A 23,272-nucleotide genomic window follows, 5' to 3' on the forward strand; every position below is an offset into this window, starting at 1 on the left:
CAACTTAGTAGGCCCTAGGTAATTTAGTATGACCCTGTCTCAAAATAAAATATAAAAAAGGGCTGGGAATGTGGGTCAATGGTTAAGCACCCCTGGGTTCAATGCCTGGTACCAAAAAATCAAAATAAAAAAAATAAATAAGCAAATGTACAAATAACCCTTCTACCGAGGTGGTTAGCTCTGAGGATTATGCTGGTTCTTAGAAGACCCTAGTGAGTACACAGAGTGGTAGTAGTGTGTTAAAGAGGAACGTGTTCCAGGTGAAAGTGACCTTCTCCTTCTGTGCTCACAGGCAAGGAAGAGCCCCTTCTCAGGGAAAGGGAAGGAAAACCACTTAAGTGTTGTAAATTCACCATTTGTTGATTCCAAACTAGGTTATATTCCCTTTTTTGTCCTATAACTTAGTAAAAAAGAAAAATTACAAACACTGGAGACTCGGGTATTTAGGGCCCAATGTGCCAAGTGTTGTTCTGGAAAGACTGGCCTTGTAGATTTGAGCTATGTTTCACATCACAAGATCCACTCTTTCCACTTCCCATGTCACCCTTTCTACCTAGAATTTTTACACTTGGATGAATAGTAACAATTATATTACTCTTGAATTCTTGCCAAAGCCTTCTGTTCTAGTGGGCCTAATCAGTGAATGACTTAGGTATAAAAGGAGGAGGACCCAAGTCTCCAGGGCAGCTGGTGGTGGCAGAGAGTAGGATTGGGGCCCATTTACCTTGGTCACCATGGTTGTCTTTGGGAGTGACAGACTTTAGTGAAGTAGTGGTGCATCATTGGCTCCAGTTAGAAATTCTTGGCATTCATAAATATCCTCTACTCCTAGAAGCTTGGCCCAGATATGTGAGTAAACCTAGATCACTACCTAACTGTGGCTGCGGGCTAAATGCAGATTGTAACCTGCGAAGTGTGTGGGAGCAAGGAAGGAAAGTGCCTTTTGAGAGAGGTCTCCCAGGAGAATATGAGATTAGTTGAGGTTCAGCGAATTCCTTTGTTGCTGACTCAAGAAGCATATTTGGAGGGATAAGCCCCTCACATAGAGCAGAGCATCCCAGCCTTGTTGCCATAGTGACAGTGCTTAAACAGAGACTTAAAAACCAGAAAACACCAGGTCAGAGGGGTTCTCCTGGGGCCATGATTGTCCACTGGAGGTCCCAGCTATTGTGTACTATGGAGGAGAGGGGCTCCCCTCCTTCCTGTCCCTGACTGTGGGGCCTTCACTTTGTTTTTTTTTCTCCCCCCCCACCCGGACTGATGTGGCTTTTGGAAAGGAGGCACCTCCCTGCAGAAGGAACTAGTCGTTATTTAAACCTGTGTCAAAAACTGAAGGCATCTCTCTTTCTTAGGCCATTTTCTTTCTTGGGTATACTGTTAACTTGCTATTCTGAAACTTAGCAGAATCTCTTTAAAGTCAGCCACTTTGCCCCCATTCCTGTTAGAATGTGAACCTGTTTGCAGTAAGCTACACATATGCTCCTTGTTGTACTTCTCCTTGTCTGGATGTTCTCAGGCCTGATTGTTCCTTCCTACCTCACAGGGAAGGATAAAAGAAGCCTTTCAACCAGGCTAACCTATAGGATGTGGTCACTCGTCATAGTCACTTCGCTTATGTGGCCTCCTTAAACTGCAGTTCAGTTTGCAAAGACATATTAAAAGACACGATTGTTTCTTATATTCTGTCTGATTTAATTGCTTCTGGTACTTTTGACCTCCATCTGGCCTTCTGCCTCTCTGCTTTGACAATCTGGTTTCTAGACTTTGGCCCGCCTTAACTCATGGACTTCTGAAACTTTAGCTAATGAATAACTGACAGTGAAATAATGAGGGGTGTCTATATTCTCTCATTACTTCCGGTCCCAGATACCTGCCTAATGAGCCATGTTTCATAGAGTACCAAGACAAGCTTTCATCTCCATGAAGTCCTCTGAACTTGGTTACAGGGTGTGTAGGTCCTGTCTGACCAGAGGCAGCAGTATACTGGAAGCCAGCCAAACCTGTTATATATGGTCCCGCCTTAAGTTGTTTGAGTCTAGTGAGAGATGTGAGACTAGAATATAAATCCCTCCAAGGTGGGATCTTCATCTGTCTTGCTTTGTTCATTAATGTGTCCCTGAGTTTAAAACAGGACTGAAATTTAAGTATTTAATAAATGTGCTGAATAAATGAATGAGTGCACTCAGTGTTCTTAATGCAATGTTAAAAGAAAGAAGTACAACAATGAATTAGGGAGTTTCAGAGAAGTGAGATACTGATACCAACAAGACCAGTAGATCTTGTCTTTTGATCTTGTCTATATGATTGGAATTTGCTGTGAATTGCATTCATAGCCTGTAAGAGGCTATGAATGCAATTCACAGTATTGAATTAATACTTAATTCCCTTAAGTATTGAGTATTGTACCCAGGGGCACCCCACCATTGAGCTACATCCCCAGCCCTTTTTATTAGATTTAAAAATTTTGATACAGGGTTTTACTAAATTATCATTGCCCAGACTGGCCTCAAACTTAGTGATCCTCCTGCCTTAGCTTCCTGAGTAGCTGAGATTATAGGCATATGTCACCACACCTGGCTACAGATTAATTTTTGAAAATATTTCCTATGTGCTTAAAAAATAATGCATATTTTTCTAATTATCAAATATAGGGCTCCATATTTATCTCTTTAATCAAATTTTTTTGCAGTGGTAACAAATATGAATGTTTTCACAAAAATAATTAACTATGAAATTGAATTAAATTGAGCAGAATTGGTCTGATTCTGAGCTGTTATACTGTGTTGCTGTTACTGGGTCCCTGTTAACTAAAATCAATGCAAGGGATAGCCTCTACATCTTTATTTTACTCCTTAATCATTATGTAGTGATTCTTTCCTGATTAACTACATTAAAGTCATTAATCTGATTGTAATTAATCTATTCTCTTTTATTGTTGGTTTTTGCCTGACATATTTTCCCAGTTATTTTTTTCAATATCTTTTCATGTTTTACGTTCATCTTGCTAACAGTATATAACTAGGATATATTGATAGAGATAGATATTTTATATACTATATGCAAAATATGCATACATATAAAATCGTCTTTTAACTGGTGAAATTGATCCACTTATATTTATTGTGATTTTCAGTGCATTTTGGATTAATGGGATGTGAATGTATAGTAATGGAAGAATTTCTGATGGTTGTCATAGGAGATAATCTACTATAACAGTAGTAGAAGGTATCTAATAAACGTGAGTTCTCCTTTCCCAGGTACCCCCAGGCACTGCCTCGTTGATATTTGGATGATTTGTATCAATTTAGTCTTATTACTCTTTGAGTGCAAATGTTGTCCTCCTGATGATATTCTTAGCCTCCATGACCTCTAGTGTATTCTGACCATGTAGGTGGTACATAAAAGGACTGAGCTGATTGCAGGACTTAAAGAAGGAGTGAGTGGAAAGGAAATTGTGGGCAGGAGGTATTGATGACTTATTGGGAGCATTGATGGAAAGGAAGGCTAGAAATAGCATGGAAAGAGCAGTAGGTCTAATTTGGGGTCTGTTTGGAGCAGAAAGAAAAGAATGGTCAGAAAACAAATGGTTGAAGATGTTAATGAGGCAAGGACTAAGCTATCACTTAGCCTCTTTAGGGAGAGAGATATGCAGGAAGAGTTTTTAATGTTGTGTATCATAGGAATATATATACATCTCTACTAAATTATCAGTGGAAACTACATAAAGATAAGCATTTAGATTTTTAAAATGGAGATAAATCCCTTACTTTCTTAACTAGCTTTTAATAAACATTAGTTAAGCCAACTGGATTTTCTTTTCCTACTCTTTCTTAGCACGAGGATATTTATATCTATGGTTGGAGGCCTCTTACAGCATCCTTGATGAATAGTTTTCAAGGGTCTGTTGAACATTTGTAGTTTTTAGAATCCACTACCTCAAATGGCAAGCAGCTGCCTTGGCCTCAAGGCCTGAAATGTAAAGCTCTTCTTTTATTCAACAGAAATCTACTTAAATGTAACCAGTTCTCTATGGTTAGAGGATGTTAATGTTAGAGGATGGGGCATAAGTGGATAGACACGTGGTAGAGTCTTCAAACATGTAATATAATCACAATAGAGAATTGGCTACTTTGATGCAGAACTGGTTACATGTTTGCAGATTTCTATTGAATATTCATGTCTTTTCTGGGAATAAGTAGAGATCTTCCCAAGAATGTGGGTGCTCCAACTCTTTACTACTTTCATGGTCTGGTGTTTTTGGTCTTGATGACTGGTAAATGTCTTTAGCCTTGAAGGGAGAATGAGAGAGAGAGAGAAAAACAAAACAAAACAAAATAAAACAATAACAACAAAAAAGACACACACACACACACACACACACACACGGCAAGTCTTGATCATGTTAATCCTATATTCTAGTTTTGGACAAAACATTTCTCAGATCTTCAATAGATCTACATTGCAGATCTGAGTATAATTTGACCCCCCCAAAAAAGTTAAGGCAACAAAGGAGACAAACACAATATAGAGACAGAGATGTCAAGCCTTTTCATCCCATTTTAGTCTCTCATGGGGCTTTCTGTAGACATAAGTGAAGAGTGTTTTCAGCAAAAGTGGCCTTCAGGTCCCTGAAGAGTAACCTAGGCCACTGTTACTATAATAACCCCCATGTTAGAGGTGTCATCCACAGCAAAACTAGTGGGGGACTAGTAATGTATCACCTCAATGTGTGACCTCCAAATTTAGCAATTTTTAAGTTAGTTAAGAGCAAGTGAAATAGGAGGGTTTACTTAATTTTTCTTTGATAACTAGTTGGTATTATGAATTACATTGATTTCCAAATGTAAGACTAGGCTTACATTTTCAGGATTAACCATACATCATAATAATGTATTTTTTTTATATTGCTGAATTGGATTTGCTAATATTTTGAAGATTTTTGTACTGTGTTTTTTTTTTCATTGTAAGGTTTTTATATGATTTTCATATCAAGTAATATTAACCTCATAAAATTTCTTTAATTTAGGTTATATTCCTTCTTGCATGAGTTTTGGTAGTTTGTATCTTTCAAAGAATTTGACTATTTTATCTAAATCATTAAATTTACAGGCATAGACTAATTCATAATACAGTAGTTCCTCTTTATCTGTGGTTTTGCTTTCCATGGTTTCAATTGCCTGAGGTCAACCACAGTTTCAAAAATACTAAATGGAAAATTCCAGAAATAAGCAATTTGTAAGATTTAAATTGTGCACTGTTCTAAGTAGCATGATGAAATTGTACCATCCAGTTCTGTCCTTTTGTCTAGCATACCACACTGTATATACTACCCACCCATTAGTCACTTAGTAGACATCTCAGTTGTCATATTGACTGACCCAGTATCACAGTGCTTGTGTTCAAGTAACTCTTATTTTATTTATTAATAGCTTTAACATGCAAACATTTTAACATAGTAGTTTTTAATTTTATTATTTAAAAATAATATTTATCTTTTAGTTTGATTTAGCTTTGTCAATTTCTTATGCTTAATTTATAAATTAAACTTTATTAGAAATCTATATGTAAAAAAAGCAGTGTATATAAGGTTTGGTATTATTTGAGATTTCATACAATTGCCAGAAACAGTTGAGGTCTACTACTATCTTTTCAATGTCTGTAGGAGCTGTAATAATGTCCCTTTTTTCATTCCTGAGATTTTAATTTTTCTCTTTCTCTCTCTCTCTTCCTGACTACAGGCTTGACTACAGGCTTACCAATTTTATCGATATTTTCAAAGGACAAATTTCTGGTTTTATCAATTTTCTGTTTTCAATTTCATTGATTTCTGCTTTATCTTTATTATTTCCTTCCTTCTGATTGACTTGGATGTAGTTTGCTTTTTTCCCCCCTAGTTTTCTGAAGTGAAACCTTAGCTCATGATTGAGATTTTACTTTTTTACTAGCATATGCATTTAATGCTATAAATTTTCGTTTAAGCTTTCATTGCAACCCAAAAGTGAATGTTGTATTTTCATATTCATTCAATTTAAAATATTTTCTAATATTTCTTTGCAACTTCTTATTTTGACCTATGAGTTGTTTAAAATTATGTTTTTAAAATATTTTTTAGTTGTCAATGGACCTTTATTTTATTTATTTATATGCACTGCTGAGAATCGAACCCAGTGTCTCATACATGCTAGGCAAGCACTCTATCACTGAGCCACCACCCCAACCCCTAAAATTATGTTGCTTAATCTTCAAACATTTTAGGAATGTTTTCAGATAACCTCCTTTTAGTTTAATTTCATTATTATTAGAAAAAATTCCTCTTATTTTGCTTCTTTTAGTTTGATTCAAACTTGTTTAATGGCCCAGAATCTTTTTTATCTTGATGAATGTTACATGTGCACTTGAAAAGAATATGTATTCTGCATTGGTAGATGGGTTTCAAATCAGTCAGATTGACTAAGAATCGGTTTAGCCCTTCTACATCTTGCTTACTTTCTGTATTTGTTTCATCAGTTACCAAGGCAGAAAGTGTTGAAGCTTCTAACTACAATTTTGGATTTTCCTAGTTTTTCCTTTTAGTTCTAAGAGTTTTTCAATAATATGTTTTGGAGACCTGTGTTAAATGCATCCATATTTGGACAGTTATTCTTTCTTAGTTAATTGACCTTTTTATCATTATGAAGATATTGTATATTCCTGGTGATATTCCTTGTTCTAAACTTTGAATATTAATATAGTCATTTCAGGGTTTTTTTTTTTTGCTTAGTGTTTGCACTTATACCTTTTTTTGTCCTTTTATTTTTAACCCATTACTGTCTGTCTGTCTGTCTGTCTGTCTCTCTCTCTCTCTCTCTCTCTCTCTCTATATATATATATATATATATATATATATATATATATGAGAGAGAGAGAGAGAGATTAAATATTTATTTTTTGGTTTTCGGCGGACACAACATCTTTGTTTGTATGTGGTGCTGAGGACGGAACCGGGCCGCACGCATGCCAGGCGAGCGCACTACCACTTGAGCCACATCCCCAGTCCTACTGTCTTTATATTTAAATTAGCTTTTCTGTAGGCAGCCTATAATTGGGTCTTGTTTTTTTTTTTATCCCATCTGCTAATTTTATTTGATGTTGGAAGACCATTTTTATTTAATGTAATTATTATTGTGGTTGGATTAAAATGTATCATTTATATTTTTTGTTTAATCTCTTCTTTTTCTTTTTGTCTTCTTTTCCTGCCTATCTTTGTATTAACTGAGAATTTTATTATTTCATGTGATCTACCATTATTGGCTTATTATTTCTACTTTTTAAAAATGCAGTGTTTGCTCTAGTGTTTTCATCATACACCATTCATCACAGTCTACCTTCAAATAATGTATACCACTTCATATATAGTATAAAATCTTAGAATATTCTACTCCAATCCTTCCTTCCCACCTTTTGTATTGTCATTCTGCATTTGCCTTGTATGTATTCCATAAACCCACAGTACATTATGACTGTGTTTTTTGTAGCCAATTATCTTTTAGAGTAACTAAACATTTTTTTTTTTAAATGTCATTAGCACTTATCTTCATTTCAACCATTTCTGGAGATCTTATTTGTTTAGATCCAGGCTCTGTCTGGTATATTCCTTCTGCCTGAAGAATTTATTTCAACAGTCCTTGTATGCAAGTCTCTTGGTAACAAATTTTCTTAGGTTTTCATTTATTTTTAAACAGATTCCTTTCTCTTTTATTTCAGGCAATATTTTCATGAGTTTATAATTCTGGATAAACATTTGTTTTTTCTTCCAGCACTTTTAAGATGTCATTTTTTTTCTTGATTTGCATTATTTCAGATGAGGAGTGTGCCTTCATACTTGTTTTTCTTCCTCTGTATGTAATGTTTTCCCTCCCTTTCTGATTGCTTTTAAGATGTTCCCTTTGTGTTTGATTTTTCAGTAGTTGGAATATGAAGTGTCTAAGTGTGTTTGTTTTCTCTCTAGACTGTTTAGAGTTCTCTGAGCTTATTGGATTTGTGGTTTGATGACTTTCATTGCTTTGGAAAATTCCTAGCCATTATTTCTTTAAATACATTCTCTGCCCCAATCTCTATTTCTTCTTGTAGAGATTCCAGTTAAATAGATATTAGATCATATGATATTATCCTGTAGTTCTTAGGTGCTTTGTTTCTTCCCTTATTCATTTCTTTCTTTCTTTTTTTTTTTTTTTTTCAGTTTGGATAATGCCTGTTAACCGCATCCTTCATTCCATAAAAACACAAAGCAGACTGGTGGTTGCCTAGAGATAGGGGACTTAGGGAGTTACAGGAAGCAACTGTGAATGAGTACAGGATTTCTTTTTCAAGTGATAAAGGTGTTCCAAAGTTAATTGAGGTGATGACTACACAATTCTGTGATTATGTTAGAAAAAACAAAATATTGGCTGTAGTTATTAGTCTTACAGATAAAAAAGTGGTAGTTTGTTGCTTTGCTTTCACTTCTTGCTAAGTGTTCAGGTGCTTCTCTCCTATATGTCCTAGGATGCCTGGTCACTTGGTGCTGGGGTTATCTGGCAGTGTTATTGTTGTATTTTAATGACCTAGCTGAGAATTTCCATATTACCTTTTCTGTTATGAAACAACATATAAGTAGGGCCTGTGGAGAGTTCTTCAAACTGAGAATTTAAGGACAGATTCCCTAGGAGGTTCACTAAGAAATTCACAATCATAACATGGTAGCCTAGCAGGGGCTCCTTTTCTGCAGCAAACATGCTCATGCTCTGGGCTATTGTATGTTTCTAAATATTCAGAACTCTCCTAGATGGTTCTAGATGTTTCTGGTATATAATAACACTCCCCCCCCCCCTCATCTATATTAAGTATAAAAAGCAAGCTGTAGAACAGTTCAGCTTTCTGTCCAAATGATAATAGGTTATCATTTGTATTTGGAAAAGTAGAGATAAAAATGAATCTTTTTGTACCATATCTCTAGAAAACACTGATGACATGGTTGACTCTGGAGCATTGTCATTGGTCACCAAAGAGCAGGGGTGGATGTATAACCTTGTGTGTCTTTTCAGTTTTGAACCATATCAATGCATTGTCTATTCAAAGAGAACTAGATGTTGGATTAGAGCAGAATCCTTCTAGGATGGTTAATCAAACTTGAGACTTAGATTGGCCCCTAATAATTTAGACTTTGCCCCATTTCTCATCTCCTAGTCCCTCCCTCTTCACACCCTTCACTCTGGATCATTTACTTGTGGCAGACCTGTTGCAATCTCTCCCTCTCAGAGTTAAATAGAAGGGTGAGGCAGCATTTCTAAAATATCTCTTGTGGCTGATTGCTATATTTAGCTCCAAACTTTCTAGATCAGTGGTTCTCAAACTTAAGCCTGCATCACAGTCACCTGGAAAGTACACAGAAGGCAGGCCCCCACCCTCAGTTTCTGATTCAGTAGGTCTGATGTGAACCCATGAATCTGCATGTCTAAAATGTTCCCAGGTAACACTCATTAGGTATCTGACTTTGAGAACCATTGCTCTAGAAAAAATTGCTTCTTCTGTGATGTGTCAATGTGCAGATGGGACCTCATTTTGACCTATTAAGAAATAAAAGTCAGGAGAGGTGTGTTTCTTAACATGGGCATGTCTGTAGCACACCTGTGTTCAGTTTTCTATCCAGCCAGCAATGCCTGCCAGGCTTCTTTCTCCCTCCTAAGACAATATGCACTTTACCACTATCAGGCCCGACACATCAGAAACCTGGCATCTCATCTACACTTCTCAGAGCAGACATTCTTGTGGTCACTTCTGTCAAATCCCTGCAAAGGCTTAATTGGCATTTAAGAGGAAGCATTGAAAGAGTCATGCTAATTACTGATTCCTCTCCCAGTGTTTCTTTGCAGGAGTATTATTAGCATTTGAGGAAAGACAGTTCTTTATAATGAACATTCTGTTTAATGTAGGTCATTAAGCCCCCTTCACCCTGTCCTCAAATCATGACAGTCAATCCCACCACATATCCCAGTGCCCTCTGACCTCTCCACCTCCATCCACTCATACCCCCCACCCTCAACAGGATGGGTGGTGAGGGCAGGACAAGTTTCCACTGAGAACCACAAGATTTGTATTAAGCCATGAGACCTTTGCCCAAACCATTGCCTTCCATCCATGTTTTAATATTTTCAGATTTTGACTTTAAAAGGAATCATACAGTAAATGTTTCTTTCTGAAAACCCAGTAGGTGGGATTGTGCAATGTGATGTTCAGTTTCCCTTTTGTAGAGAGGTCTTTGGATGTTAGCACTGGATGGCTGTTTCCTGAGGAAGAGGCTTTGCATCTTTGTTGGATCAGGAGAATTATGCAACTTGTGCTGTTCTTTTGTTTGCTGTTAGTGTCAGAGATCTTGGGGCTAGATGTAATGCTTGATAGGTTGCAAAATTAGCATAGAAAACCATTTTGCATATTTTCTCAGCTTTCATACAGTTATAATTTCCAAATAATCCATAGTTTTGTGCTTTTTTGTCAATGATTTAAAACCTTTTGAAAAACAGAAAGGTTCTACAAAGGGTTCATAGTACAGGTAAGTTCACCCAAAGAGTAGGACTGTCAGAGCTCCCATGTCCCCCTGTGTGAACAGAGAGCAGGGTTGTGGGTCTGAGGATAGGAGGAGCAATAGGCCAGGAGGCACCTCTGGCTGGCAGGTCATGGAAATGTAGCCAATGAGGCTGAGGTGCCAGGTGTACTCATGTTGGAGGTGGAGTCAGGGCAAGGAACTAAGAGCTCTCACTGGGCGTGGAGAATCATTGAAGAGAGTGACAGCAACTGAAACCGAGCTTGACCTTTGTCTTCAAGGCCAAGAGAAGCCTCATGGGGACTGCCTGGTATAGTCCAGAAGTATCAGAAACCTTCCTTATATAAGTACCCACCATGCTTTAGCTCCCACTTGGTCCTGTAGCCAGATAGATTCAAGGGCGTCACTGGGTACAGACAAGACTGGTGCTCCTGGGATTAGCTTTCTGCTGTTACTGTCAGTTGGAAAAGATATCAAGGTAGTGGACTGTAAGGGAGTAATTCTATCCTATCCCACCTCTCCACCAAGAGCCCAGCACTTCCAGTTCCTCTTTAAAGTGTGCCTCAAAATGTGGAGGGAAGCCACCACTCTGAGCCAAGAAGTTCCACCCTCTAGGTCTCCTGTGTGTTTTATTAGGGAATCCTGTAAGGACCTTTCGTTCTGAAAGTCTCCTTGCTGAAATGCCATTGTGAGAGCTGGATTCCCTTTGGGTTTGCAAACTGTGCTTCACAAATCAACACACCTTCTGGAAGGGTAGAAACAAGCCGCAAATGCTCAGAAACAAGTCATTTGCTCTTATGAGAAAAGGTTTTTACTATTTACTGCAGTTATTTGTTTCCCCCTTAAGAAGTGAGACTTGCCTCCAGAAGGAAGCAGAAGTGTTTGAAGAGAGGAGGGGGAACTCAGAAGGCTGGGTAGGGTGGGTGGACCCTGTGGGCTGCCAGAGTGTGGGTTCTGGGGAAACAGAGGACATGAGCTAAGCCCTAGGGACAGTGAGGGTGGAGAGTCACTCATCTCTGAGGACAGTTCTCTCCCAGAGTGTGGGTATTTTCTTCCTACCCTTTTAGTCCCTTCTTCCCCTGGTCATATCACCAGAGCCAGACTCCTGATTGCCTAAAAGGCAACTCCTTCCAGAAGGCCTGCCAGGCACCTACTTACACTACCCCTCTCACCTGTAGGGAGGTAGTTCCCAGGTGCTTCCCAGGACCTTCCTCCCTCACCCCTGCCAGGGCCACTCCCCAAACTCTCCCACCTATCCTGAGCACTGCCTTCCACAGTTCTGTGTCTGACCTCAGTGGAGGAGAAAAGCATCTTGTTCTGGTTCTCCTTGTAACTACTGTTCTGAAACTCCAAACCTATAACCCTCCACATGGTAATAAAAGCCACCTATTATCACCTTTGGGACATTTCCCTGGTTCTACACAGCCTGTCTCAGGAACAATGTACTCCCCCTGGCCACTCCCACATCCCTTTTGGGTGTCTGCTCAATTTGGTTTTGCTTTCCTCATTTCTTCCTGCCCTCCTTCCCACCCAGGTGGCTCCTGAGTCGCTGCCTCTGCTGCAGTTCAAAGCAGTCTCAGGCACTCCCTGAGCCCCAGGAAGCAGACTCCAGGGCAGGAAGCAGACCTTAGGACTTCTTTCCTGGCTTCCCAGCCCAGTTGCCACAACAAACAGCAGAGAAGACATTGGTGAGTGGTCAGTTAAAGTTCTGTTGTGCACCATTCTTCCTTCCAGCACCCTGAGGAGTCTGGAGAGAGTGAGGCTGTGTGTCTTGCTTGGCAACCAGGAGAGACCAGTGCCCTCGAGGTCATATGCCACTTAGCCAGCTGCCCAGTGAGGTGGGGGTGAAGGCAGCATTATCTGTTGACCTCAGCTTAGCTGGTCAGAATTCTAGAACTGGTGAAGTCGGTGGGAACAGCCATTGGGTAAGTCAGGACAAAGATTAAGTGCCTGCTGGGTGCCCTGGTCCCTGCTAGAGACTGTTCACACTGCTAAGCTGTGGCCCTCCATCCTTCCACACTGAGGAAACCTCCACTCCTGCTGCTCTGCTGAACTCAGAGCAGGCTTCTTGGGTTTGGAGCACAGGCAGAACCCTGTTATTTAGGCCCATTACTACATCTGGTTCTGTGGGGCTTAGTTCTTCCAGGCTGTGACCAAGAGCTCCCACAGGCACTGCCTCACAGTCACCGTCATCTTCCTCTGTCCAGTGAGGAGTTCCCTATGATAACACACATGGAGTGAGCCTGTTGAATGAAGATGGCACCTTCTTTGGGCAGCTGTGAGTTGGCAAATATTCTAAATGATATTTCACGAATGGGAGATATCTTTGAGATTTCTTATGTGTATTTAGGAGGACTGTATCCATTGCTTTTTGTAGCTTTTGCTTGTGAGGGAGATGAACAGTTCCCTTCGCCACCCTCACCCCCTTCCTAGGGTCTCACCATTATAGGACTCCAGGGATCCTTGGCCACTGTCAGCCTAGGGTCTCTGTTCTCTGTCACTGCAAAGGAGATAGGCAGGACCAGAACCAATTCCATTGAAGCCAAGAAAGTGAGAAGAGCAGGGGGAGAAGGATAGATGGGAATTAGTAAAAGAAAGTATGGATTGTGATTTAAAAAAAAAAAAAAAAAAAGAGTAATAATGCTAAATGTTTTCCCCAGGATTCTAAATCTGCTTTCAACTGTGGCCCCATCACTGATGTGAGAACAGCTTCTTAGGTTACTTTGAAACACAAACTTTGTGTGTAGGTTCTGTTCTTTTGTTAAGGAAATAAATCCTGTGAAGTTAAAAGGCTTTTTAAAAGTGATTGTGAAGTTGGACTCTAAAGTGACTGATAAAGGAGAAAAATGCAGCTGTGTGGCTGAGATGGGGGCTTCACTTTAGAACCCTGTGGCTGGGGAGAGCTGGACCAAAGAAAACACTGTATATGCGAGAAAGGTGTCCTTTAAAGGAAAACCTTAAGGCTTTGTGACCCTGGAGCAGCTGAGGTGCAAGGTCAAAGGTTGGGAAGATCAGTGCAATTTTGTTTTTCATTAAAAAGGGCAGGTTTGCTGCAGCTAAAATTAGAATTAAAATTAGAATGAAGTTGGTGCCTGTGGTGCTGATGCGTGGGCCATGCAGTGTCCTCTCTATTCAGTCACTAGCATTATGCTGGGGACAGGGAAATTTGCAAGGAGGAAAAGAAGTACATATATGCAAATGACTTCAGCTGTAAAACCTAGCAGCCAAGGGGACTGCAGGAATTGTCCAGCACCTTTTTCTCTGCTTCAAGGAGGGAACACAGCAACAGAAGCAAGGTCCAGGAGCCACCCTTCACAGTGCAGAGGCTGCTAAAACTCGTGCTCTTACTCTGAGTCCCTTCAGGTCTGAGCTGATGGGCTATTCCCAGGCAAAGCAGAACCCTTAGCAAGTGACAGACATTCCTTGATAGTCATAGACATTCCTTTAGGTATCTTAAAGAGAATGTAATCTTTAGTCTCCTCCATGTGTATCTTCAGAAACACCTGTGAAAATCTCCTGTCTAAATTTTGTGGCCATAATGAAGAGGTTCATCTCTGCTTTGGACATAATAACTTTGAACACTCAGTTGTGATACCATACCACATCAAACTATATTTATATATGCTTCAGTGCTGTTCTCTTTCTCATGAAAGCACATGTATTTAATTTTTTAACTTAATTTAATTTTTGTGTGTGTATGTGGTACTGGGAATTGAACTCAGGAGTGCTCTATAACTCCAGCCATTTTTTGTTTTGTTACAGGGTCTTGCTAAGTTGCCCAGCCTGACCTTGAACTTGAGATCCTCTGACCTAGGCCTCCTGAGTTGCTGGGATTACAGGTGTGTGCCTCTATGCTGTGATATTTTAATTTAAAAAAAGTTTTGGGAGTTATAGAATTAAACCAGGACCTTGTGCATGCTAGTTGAGCCCTCTGCCACTCAACTACCTCCCCAGTTACAAAGCATATGTATTTTAGAGATCTTTATTTGTTTGATATATAACTTGTAATTAAATATGGTGCTTGTGGGAGTTCATAACCCACTTGAATCAAAGTGTGGAATATGATATGTCAAGAAATTTGTAATGTTTTGAACAACCCACAATAAAAAATTTAAAAAAATAAATAAATAAATATGGTGCTTGATCATCTCTTTTTGCCAATGTGTGGATTGAAATCAGGGGTGCTCTACCATTGAGCTGCATCAGTTCTTTTTATTTTATTTTGAGACAGGGTCTCATTAACTTGCCCAGGCTGGCTTCACACTTGTGATCCTCTTGCCTCAGCCTCCCAAGTAGCTGATATTAGTGTGCTACCTTGCCTGGCTTGGTCATATATATTTAAAAGGTAGGCATTAGGACCTTCATCAATACTATAACCATCTCTTCAGAAAAGAATATGACTGCCATCAATGTGGTTAACATGACATAGCGTTCTATCAGACCTGGCATCCGTTCATTCACCAACTCCTCTTTGAGTGACGAGTGAGGCAAGGTCCCTTCGCTCATGTAATTTTCTTTCTAGTGGGAGAAGAGGGCAGTAATGTCCTGTGAAGAACAGAGCAGAGGCAGAGGGTTGTTTATCTACGATGGTCAAGTAATGGAGAAAGACCTCTCAGTAGAGGCCATAGGTGATCAGGGTACAGAATGAGGTGAGTGAGTGGCTTTGAGATGATCTGGAGGGAGATTTCTTTCAGGCGAGGGTCTGGCAGTTGCAAAGGCCCAGAAGCAGGAGTGAGCTTGGTGGGTTGAAGGAACAGCAAGTAGGCCAGCGAGTATGAGTGGAGGGGTGAAGAAGGGCTTAACAGGACATATGAGTTTGGTGCAGTAGGCCAGGTCTGGTGAAAAAAAGCCACCCATTGTCATCTTTAGGATGCTTCCCTGTTTCCACACAGGGAAGCCTATCTTTGGGATGATGAGCTCTTCCCAGGTACTCCCATGTCACATTCCCTTTTGCATGTCTGTCTCTGATTTGGCTTCCTTTCTCCCTCCCTCCTTCCTACCCAGTTGGCTCCTGAATTGAGCAGCCTTGTAGGCCATGGGAAGGAGTTGGGCTTTTTTCTTCAGATAATAGGCAGCCATTGGAGGGTGCTGAGTAGTGTCTTGATCTGACTGCTGTTTGGGAACTGGCTGGAGGGGAGGGAAGCGGATGGGGAGAAGAGAGGCCACTGTAGTATCAGTCTGGTTGCTTGGTGGCTGGTGGCAATGGAGGTGAGAACATCAGATTGAAGATAGAAGCAGCTGTTGGTTGGGAAGTGGGTGAGAGAGAGAGGAGCAGGATGGCACTCAGCCTGAGCATTTGGGTGGAGGGTGGTGCCTTCTGCTGGGTGGGAAATATTATAAGAAGAGCATGTTTGGAGAAGATGGAGGGTTCTGCTATATCTTGTTTCCAGTGGAGATGTGGAATAGGTAACTGGGTGTGATGTTCTGGAGGTCAGTGGGAGCCTGGGATAGGAGTTGCATTTGGGAATCCCCAGCCTGTACTTGGCACATAAAACCAGGAGTCTGGACTTGATTACCTCAGGAATGAGCATACCAGTCATGAGGAGGCCAGGAGGAGGAAGTAGGAGGAAAAGAGGAGAATGTGACATCCCAGAAACCAAGGGGAAAAGACTAAGAGGAGGGGTTGAGCAACTGAGCCTGTGCCTCTGGTTTTGTCCACGTGTGGGCCTTGTGTTCCCCATTAGACTAGAACCACTTTGAGGCCAGGGATGACTTTACTCTTCTCCTGCTTGCACTAGAAGCCACTCAAAGCTGTGACTTAAGCACTTCACTTGAACAGCTCTACAATATAAAATTGAGGCCTGAGGTGACACTTCCTCTAATTTTGGAGTTGTCCATCAAGGCTTTGTGGGGACAGTGCTGATAAGAAAGGACAAGACTAATCTCAATCTGAGTAGAAGAGCCTGGTCATGTTCAAACTACTAGTAGAAGGGTTGGTGACAGAGAAGACAGATGGAAGAATAGGAAAGAATCCAATAAAGAGTCAAATTCTAACTTAAGAAACTTTGGGTCCCTTAAATGTGGTCATATGGCTCTGATCTGAAGGATTATTGAATATTCATTGATTGATATAACAATAGAATTCTATTCTTCTCTCTCTGCAAAGCAACCCTTCAAATTAGGCAAAATGAAAATTAATCTATACATAGAAAGAGATGAGTTTTCTGGAAATTGGGATAATATTTGGGTCCTGTCTTGTCTCTTACATGGAAGTGTGATACCAGAGGACACATTGTATCATAGGAAAGCACAGGAAAAATTTCTGGTTATGACACTTGTGGGGGCTTTGAAGAGATGGAAGGCCATCTTGGAGAAGGCAGGACAGCAGTTGAGAGCCCTCTACTAATAAAGGAGACTCTGGGTGTGGGATGAAGTTAGGCCCCACTGAGCTTAAGCTGGTAATAATCTCACAGGCCAAGGGTCCATCCCCTGGAGTTTTCCTTGGAACCTAATTACTAAACTTTTCCAGATGATCCCTGATCACAGGACCTGATAAAGCCCAATCTTACTGCTAAAACTATGTCTAGATTAAAGCTGTTTTTATTCATTTGCTATCCATTAAAGCCATCTCAGATTAATTATTTTTCAAAAGAAAGAAAACTATGCTACAGTTCTGCAAGTAACTTATGACCAGATGTTGAGGTCTTGGGATACCCTGCCATGCTTAAAAATATTGTAAGAAATCTTTAAACAGTAAAATATAAAAATAAAAACCAAAACACTGAAAAGATGAATAATAGCAAAGACTTTTAGTTCAAGAGATTTTATTGGCCTATTTATTTTTGTTTATTTTTGAAAAAGAATCATAAGTTATAGTTTAATACCAGATGCGGAGACCTAGATATATCCAACTTTATAGAGGGGAGGATAATTACAGAAAACAAGAAAGTACCCAAGGGAGAAAACTGCAAATCACTGGTAGCTTAGCGGAGTAGTCTGTGGGTATCTATAAGGTAGAGTTGAACACCCACATGTCCTTGATCTAGCAATGAGTCACAGGGGTGGTGGTGATGTCAGGGTGCTGCTCAGATCCCACTAATTCCTGGCATCTGAGGAAGATGTGGAGCCACAGCAACTTCTGCATCTACCAGCCTCCCACTGCAGTGCATTTCTTAACATTGTCCCTAACTGTTCCCTCCTGTTCCTGGTGCGTCTGGCAGCGTCTGCACTTCCCTGCCCCATTCACACAGTGGCATCTCAGCTCTTGGCTTGCTGTGGGTATGGCGTTAACAACCTAGGCCAGATTTCCTGGAAGGCCCTGGCTGTTTACCTCACCTCTTCTGGTGTCCGGTGGCCGTCAGCCATATCATACTCTTCAGGTCATGCATTTCTGCCTTTTGTGGGGTGGGGTTGTCAGTATAAGAGACCTGCTCAGTGCCCCTGGTAAAGAATGAGGAGAGGATGGATGATGTTTGAACTTGTAGGCCTCTTGCCCACAAACCAAAGGAAGGTTCAAACTTGTTATGAGTTACACATCTGATGCCATGGGTGAGAATCTAGATTTAAAAGGAGGGTCTGTCTGGTCTGGTCAAAGGAATGCAGGAGGGAGACAGTGGTCTGTGCATCTCAGAAGAAACTTTAAAAAGGGGCACTTCAAGTTCAAAAATGCACCTCCCACGCCAAAAGCCTTAAAAGGACCTTAAATGAATGGGACCTTAGATTAAAATCAAGATGAAGATGAACATGAATAAATAAGTATAAAATCCTTTACTTTGGATTTTATAAAAATCAACTAAACCCAGACTGTGGTAGTTAATTTTTATAACTGAGTGGTAGAGGGCTTGACTAGCATGCAAAAGGTCCTGGTTTAATCCCATAACTTCCAAAACTTTTTTAAAATTAAAATTATCACAGCATAGAGGCACACACCTGTAATCCCAGCAACTCAGGAGGCCTAGGTCCGAGGATCTCAAGTTCAAGGTCAGCCTGGGCAACTTAGCAAGACCCTGTAACAAAACAAAAAATGGCTGGAGTTATAGAGCACTCCTGAGTTCAATTCCCAGTACCACATACATACACAAAAATTAAATTAAGTTAAAAAATTAAATACATGTGCTTTCATGAGAAAGAGATGGGGTTGATGACATTTAAGATAAGGACTAGAGTGAGGAAGTTGATTTACTACTGTCTTTTTTTTAATTTTTTTTTTTTAGTTGTAGGTGAACACAATATCTTTTATTTTATTCATTTATTTTTATGTGGTGCTGAGGATCGAACCCAGGGTCTCACACGTGCTAGGCGAGCGCTCTACCACTGAGCCACGATCCCAGCCCTACTACTATCTTTTCTATAGATTATTATTAATAACTGTGAAGAAACTGAGATTTCACTTACTTGCAAGCTAAGGAGTTAACCTGCCAGTTTCTTTGAAGCTGGCAGGAGATGAGACTCATGGCTTAGAGATGAGGCACTTTATGATTCACAACAGTACAGCTACCAGAGTATCTTTTTTTAAAAAATTATTTTTTAGTTGTAGTTGGACACAATATCTTTACTTTATTTATTTATATGTGGTGCTAAGGATCGAACCCAGAGCCTCACACATGCTAGGCAAGCTCTCCACCGCTGAGTCACAACCCCAGCCCATAGCTGCCAGCGTATCTTGTATTGGTTCTTTGAGTTCCCACCCCGTAGATGACACAGAGAGTCAGGTGACACCTGTATAGTGGAGAGAAATCCTGAGCTAAGGGAACTTGATTCTTTTTTAATGGAAAGGGAGCACACCTGCCCTTGGTCCATTTAGAGGAAGACATTTCTAGTTGGAGCATCTTTCACTTCCCAGGCTATTTGCTATGCAAATATATACATATTTAAATTTATTTCTTACTTGGTGGCACTTGGAATTGAACCCAGGGGTGCTCTACCACTTAGCTACGTACCTTGCCCTGTTTATTGCCTTGAACTTATGATCCTCTAGCCTCAGCCTCCCAGGTAGACAGGATTCCAGGTATGTGCCACTATGCCCAGCTATGCAAATATTCTTGAAAAGGGAGTCAGGAATAAAGAATCAGTACCTCTGCTTGTAACATGCAGAATTGTGAGAGACCCATGAACGTGGTCTCTTAATAGTTATCCCTTTCTCCCAATAGAAAGGGAGAGGAATCTAATGTTTACTGCATCCTTGTTAGGCAAGGACCAGGGGCTGACCAGGAGACTTCTCATTCCTTACTCCACTAAATTCCTAAATTCATCTCTATAGGTAGTGGTACCCATTTTTTGTTATTTTGTCAGTAAGGCAACTGGTGATTAATGGAGGATTTTGGGGGTACACGAGGAATATCTTACCATTGTGCTATGAAATAGCCAAGACTTAGTTAGATTCTTATCAGGCACCAAGTATAGTTCTGAGCATTCTCCAGGAATGGATTTATTTAATGCTTACAACCAAGATGATCCTGTGCTGCTGAGGACACTGAGTGACACAGCCAGGGCTTAAGTCCGTGCACTGAACCACTCACTGTGCTGTTATGTTCTTTCTTTAGTCCTCAGGGTCACAGCAAGGGGGTCATGGTCAAACTAGTATGTGCCCAGAGGATGTGCAAGGATTTGGAAACCATGCCAAGTTGGAATAGTTGAAGGGCTGTGTTTAGTCTGCAGAAAGATAAAGGATAAGTGAGGACTGACTTCAAATATTTGTAGACATGTCTTTTAGAAGAGTAGGGTTTATTCTTCATGACTGCAGGAGGCAAAATTGGAGCCTTTGAGGAGGAGACATGTTATATTCAGCAAAAAATAACGTCCTAAGTAATTTAATGCCCCCTGATATGGTGTGGAACGGGGTGCTTGAGTGTAAGTACCTCCTCATGCAGGATTTTCTTGGTTATTACCTCGTAGGGCTAGGATCTGTTAAGATCCTGACAATAAGTACCTCTGTTTCTACTCCCTGCAGGAGCTAGACAATATAGGAGGAGGCCTGAATGAGGCCACTTTAGATTTTTCCTAAGAAAGATGACCCTGCTGACACAGTGGCCTGAGCTCCTTCCCCTGCCATCCCTTCCTGTCTTCTCTGGGGACCTTAGGTACTCTGTGGGTCAGACCTGCACAGAGAGGGTTCCTGTGTGTGTGTAGAGGGTGTCTCACCTCTGGGAATTGGGGCCCACCAAAGGTGTCTGGAAGACTTAGTCTCAGCTGCCTCCCAAGGGATCCCACTCCTTGCACTCCCAGGCCTGCTCAGTCTTATGGAGATCTCCAGGATCTTGACTAAGTCCTGCCTTAACCCTGCTGGTTTTGATCCCTTCCCTGCTGCCATCCTGCAATCACCAGCCTCAGGGCCTGGCCTAGCCATTCCCCATGTACACCCCAGGCCCAGTGTTGCCCAGTTTGGAACAGAACAGGATTCCTGTCCTGGGTGGGAGGTTGAGTTAGCAAATTTCCAGTGTCTCTTAACTGTTATCTACTGTTATCTGTGGTTCTGTGATTCATTCTTTCCTTGTCAAGTGGCCCAAGCTTTAAAAAGCCAGTGGGAACAGGTGGTTGGGTCCAGCCTTTCTGCAGTGACCTGGCTGTGGCCCCATGGAAACTCCCCTGGTGGTGGGCAGCTCCAGTCTGGAGCTGAGCAGATCAGGTCCAGCTGCAGGTCCAGGGAGGGACCCTGGACTGGTTGGGAGAGGAATTTGGGGAGATGGTGAGGAATAGGACCAGTGGCAGTTGACTTAATGGCATCTATTCCACTCAGCCAGAAACATCGTCTGTTGGAAGCAAATGACTCCCCAAATGTGGTCTTAATTAGCCTGTGCATTTCTTTAAAAGAATTACGATCTCATCAAAGAGTTTTGAAAAGTAATGCTTAGCCCAGTGTAAAGGGCATGGTCAGGAGTTGATCCTGAAATAATGTCTCTGCTATTCCAGATGTCAGGAATCACTAAAAATACACTTAGAACTCGGAGGAATTCTTGGTTTTTGGACCCATCTCCTTTCTCTTTCAACATCCCTCCAGAATGTGAGAGAGTGAAGAAGAGAGCCAAAAAGCTTTAATTATCCAGTCTGCTGACATTATTTTATCTGCACCACTGATATTAAATCTGTACAACATTCCATTTAAATCTCAGTGCTAGCAGCGAACTTGGGCCTTTGTCCTTCTGTTGGTCGTGGCCAATGCTGTTTCCCACTCCACCCTCCTTCAGACTTTTTAACTCTCAAGTTCTCTGTGGTACTGGAAATTTTCTGTCTGTGGCATATCTATACTTTAGGAGAGTCCCTGAACTGTGTGCTTTTGCCCCCCAACTCTTCCTCCTCAGCGCAGCCTGGCCACTTGTGTTGAGTTCTGGCATATGCTCATTAGAGCAATATGGATTCAGCAGGAGCATTTTGCCATATTTCTGTTATTGACATCAATGGAGAAGGAAGAGAAAGTCTGTGTACTTTTTCTCCCCTCTTTTATGTACAAATGAAAATTTCCCTGTTATATCTTTAACTTTCCCTGGCCAGTCAAAGGGATCTTCAATTTCATTTTGTCTCTCCAGACTGTGGACCTTTCCATCTGGTTTAAGGTTGACACAGTCACCAAATAGCTGGTTATTTAGCATCCAGTGGATACTATAGTTGTTACTACTCCAGCTAGGTCACACTTAAGGAGGGCTTCCAGGGTACCAGGCAGAGTGCTCAGGGCTTCAGTTCTCACAACCTCTTGAGGCAAGTGCTACTGCCATCTGCTATGGCTTGCATATGGTTTGAGTGTGGTTTGCAAGGGTTCATGAGTTGGAAACTTATTCCCCAATGAGGCAGTTTAAGAAGTGATGGAGCCTTAAGATGTGGGACCTAGCGGGGGATTACAAGACTAGTCCTTTCTTACTCTCTGGCTTCGTGTCTTGTAATGTGTCTCCCCCTCCTGTGTATGCTCCTACTGTTGCAATGCCATCCACCATGACATTATTTTATCTGCACCACTGATATTAAATCTGTACAACATTCCATTTAAATCTCAGTGCTAGCAGCGAACTTTGGTCCTTACCAGAGCAAGCTTCATGCTGTTTAGACTATCAGCCTCCAAAACTGAGCTGAAACACCTCATTTCTTCATAAGTACCCAGGAGGTGTCTTGTTAGAGTAATGGAAAACTAACTAATCATCACCCTCCCCATCCTATAATTAAAGATGCAGACTAAAGGAGATTAAAGAATTTGCTGATGGTCCCATAGCAGAGCCAGGATTAGAAGCCAGGCAGTGTGGGACAGAGCTGGTTGACTTCAGCCCCCATTCCACACTGCCCTACATGCATACATAGGGCAGCTGCTGTGTGTGCACATGCTCCCCTATCCCCTCAGGAACTGTTGGTGTCTGATATCACCCTATCCTCAGCCAATGTGTAATGAGTACAGACTGGGAAGTCTCTGCCACAGAAGTCTAAAGACAGAGCAACCCTAGCACTGCCCACAGCACTGCAGCCAGGGAGCAGAGCCTCAGCTGTCAGAACCATGACTTTGCCTGTTCACTGCTTCACCTCCAAGGACCAGAAGAGCACCTAAAAGCAGTGAGCTCTTGAAAAATATGTGATGAACAGCAAACTTTAAACAAAGCCTTGACATTTTTACAAATAAACAAAAGAACATATTCATTCCAAAAAGCATGAAGTCCATAAAGTTAGATACAAAGACAGCCATTATTATTATTATCATTATTTTAGATTTCTTAAAATTAGAATTTATTATTCTAAAATTTAAAAACCATCTGGAGTAAACTCTGAATTCAGGGTTTACAAATTGAAGTTAAGCTGGGC

Source organism: Marmota flaviventris, chromosome 8 (genome assembly GCF_047511675.1).
Source record: "Marmota flaviventris isolate mMarFla1 chromosome 8, mMarFla1.hap1, whole genome shotgun sequence".
NCBI classification, from domain to species: Eukaryota; Metazoa; Chordata; class Mammalia; order Rodentia; family Sciuridae; genus Marmota; species Marmota flaviventris.